The sequence below is a fragment of the Nicotiana tomentosiformis genome, chromosome 5, assembly GCF_000390325.3.
Source record: "Nicotiana tomentosiformis chromosome 5, ASM39032v3, whole genome shotgun sequence".
In the NCBI taxonomy this organism is placed as follows: domain Eukaryota; kingdom Viridiplantae; phylum Streptophyta; class Magnoliopsida; order Solanales; family Solanaceae; genus Nicotiana; species Nicotiana tomentosiformis.
In genome coordinates, this window is record NC_090816.1 from 38,597,116 (window position 1) to 38,600,309 (window position 3,194).

At 42.7% G+C, this 3,194-nt stretch overlaps 1 non-coding gene across 1 annotated transcript; it reads right to left on the reverse strand.

The window, feature by feature from the left end:
* Positions 1-982: 982 nt before the first annotated feature.
* On the reverse strand, positions 983-1,089 carry LOC117276221 (small nucleolar RNA R71). Its single transcript, XR_004506458.2, has one exon. It is a non-coding gene; the product is annotated as a small nucleolar RNA R71 (small nucleolar RNA).
* Between the last annotated feature and the right edge of the window lie 2,105 nt (positions 1,090-3,194).

A 3,194-nucleotide genomic window follows, 5' to 3' on the forward strand; every position in this document is an offset into this window, starting at 1 on the left:
CCTTTTACCCTTGAATTCAATTTTAGTCTTGATTATTGCTAATTTTATTGTCATTTTTCCTTAGCTAAATAAATTTCACTGATTATTCATAAAACTCTTGCATCCGGAAGTTGTCTGAACCTATCATTAGCATTGTTTAAAGTTGTAGCAAATAGGTTAGTTCCATATGGGATTCGACTCCGAACTTGAACCAGGTTATATTTGCAATGACCGCTTGGTCCTTTTTACAAGGCATAGTTGGGTGTGATCAAATTTGGCGCCTCTGCCGGGGAGCTAACAGTGTTATTTATTAAAACTTAGAAGAATTGCTAGGATTCTTAGTTTAGATCAATTTCTTATGGTGTTTAAATTTTTCCATTGAAATTCTCATGTTTGAATTCTCCCGTGACTCAGGTGTATGCCTAGAAGCTCTTCGAGGACTGGTGAACTTTTTGAAGGACTCTCAGACCTCGAGAAAGCATTCATGGCCTTAAATCGAGCCAACAAGAAGAATAAATAGTTACAACAAAAACACACACTCAAAATTGAAATGGACAACGTGGACGATGTCAATGAAAACAATCGGAATAATCGGGTTGACCCAAACAATGGAGTGGTGGCACCTCTTGTGCCAGAAGCTGCTCTTTATGATTGGGCACAACCAACTGCTGATAACTTAGCCACTGCCATTGCTGTATCTCAGATACAAGCGGAGACATTCCAGATCACCAACAACATGCAGCATCTGTTGCAAAATAAGGGACTGTTCTCCGAGTCATACATTGAAGACCCACAACAACATCTGTAGAATTTCCTATCAATATGTGTGACCTAAAGACAGCCGAATGTGACTCCTGAAGCCATCAAGCTATTACTGTTTCCATTCTCTGTGACTGGAGAGGCTCAAACTTGGCTGAATTCGCTCCCAATAAAATCCATTGCCACTTGGGAGGAATTAGTCAAACAGTTCTTAAACAAGTTTTATCCTCCCAATAAGACTGCAAGGCAGATTGATGAGATATTGCAGTTTAGGCAAAAACCAACTGAGTCCTTGCAAGAAACCTGGGAGAGGTTCAAGGGTATGCTAGTGAAGTGTCCACACCATGGCATTCCAGATCAGATGCTGGGACAGAGATTCTACATGGATTTAGCAGATAGTTTGAAGGCCAATGTAGATGCTTCAGTTGGGGGTACATTTTTGAGCAAGACATTCACAGAGTGCAAGATTCTTTTTGACAAGATGGCTCAAAATTCAGGCTGGATGGCTAGAGGTACGACACTTACACCAATAGTGCATTCTGTTGATCTTGACCCAAACAATTCCCATGCAGAGAACATAGCCACTCTCATGACTCAGATGAGCATACTGACAAAGAAAATTGATGAGATGGGTACAAAGCAAGTGCACATTATTGATACAACGAATGGAGGATTGTGTACTCCTTGCATAAACCAGTCATATGCGTGCTCGTGGAGTGGAGAGAATGACAATCAGGGCTTTAGAGAAGACATGAATTATGTCAATAATTTTGGAGGTCAGAGGTAAGGTGGGCAACAATGGGGACCAGCACCAAACCAACAGTACAGACCCAACCTGCCACAACACAACCCCAATTTTGGAGGCACACGACCACAAGGTCAAGTTGTGCCTTATCAAAGGCAGCAGGTAATCAGCAGCACCAGCAACAATTGGCCTACCAACCACCTCATCAACAACAAAACAACAATATGGTATAAATCAGGGGTATGCTGCAACAACTCATTGGAACAAATGGTAAGATGCAAGAAAAGTTAGCAGCACATGTTTCAGCAATCAAAGGAATTGAAACTCAACCGGGATAGCTGTCTATGGCCTTGAACAATCGTCCCCAAGGAACATTGCCTGCAGATACAAATATTAACCTAAAGGAACAGAACCCAAATCAGCTAATGACAGTGAGTCTCAGGAATGAAAGAGATTTAGACATTTACGAGAGAGACTACGCCAGTTACATTAGAGGCAGATGAGTTAGCAGAGCTCACTGAGGTTGTAATTGAACAAGCACAGGTTGACAAGGGTAAGGAGAAGGATGGTGAACAAGTCTCAGAACATGTGGCACCTCTTGTGCCAGAAGCTCCCAACAAAAAAAGACATCAAGTAGTGGACAGAGGTTGACTCCTGCACCATTCCCTCAGAGATTGGCAAAACAAAAGAAAGATGATGATCAATACAGGAAATTCATGGAAATGCTTCGATAGATTCAATTGAATATTCCACTGATGGATTCTTTGAGGGAAATGCCAGGGTATGCAAAAATGATGAAGGACCTGATGTCGAGGAAATTTGACTTCCAGGACCTGTCCACTGTAACTCTGACACAGACCTGCAATGCGGTAGTGACAAGACCTATGGCCCAAAAGGTGTCTGATCCAGGTAGCTTCACTATCCCATGCACTATTGGGAGTTATGCTTTTGCTAAAGCATTATGTGACTTGGGAGCCAACATAAACTTGATGCCCTTGGCAATCTATACAAAACTGGGCATTGGCAGAGCTAGACCGACATCAATGTTGCTGCAACTGGCCAATCGCACAGTCAAAAGACCGACAGGAATTCTTGATGATGTGCTTGTGCAAGTGGGAAAATTTGTATTTCCTGCAGACTTTGTTATTCTTGACTGTCAGGTGGATGAAGAGATACCCATCATTCTGGGAAGGCCATTCTTAGCCACTGGGAGAGCATTAATTGATTGTGAGACTAGAGAGTTAAAAATGAGGTTGAACAATGAAGAAATAATATTGAACGTTCAACAATCCACAAGGAGACCCAGTGAATTTGCAAACTGCTCACTAGTGGAGGCCGTGGATGTGATACTGCAAGAAGAGGATGAGACCCTTAATGTCAAGGATCCACTAGAAGCCTGCTTGATGAATTTGGAAGAGATGGACGGTGAAGGGTTGGCAGAGTGGGTCATGGCTCTCGAAGGTCAAGGATTCTGGAAAAGGGAACCTCAGTTCGAACCCCTATGCTTAGAAGAGAGAGAAACACCACCTGCAAACCATAAATAGAGGAGCCACCACAGCTGGACTTGAAACCCCTTCCAGGCCACCTCAGGTACGCTTTCTTGGGGCATAATTCTACTTTGCCTGTTATTATATCATCTGGTTTGCTAGCTGTGCAGGTAGAGCAACTATTGCAGGTATTGCAAGAATGTAAGATTGCCATTGGTTGGACT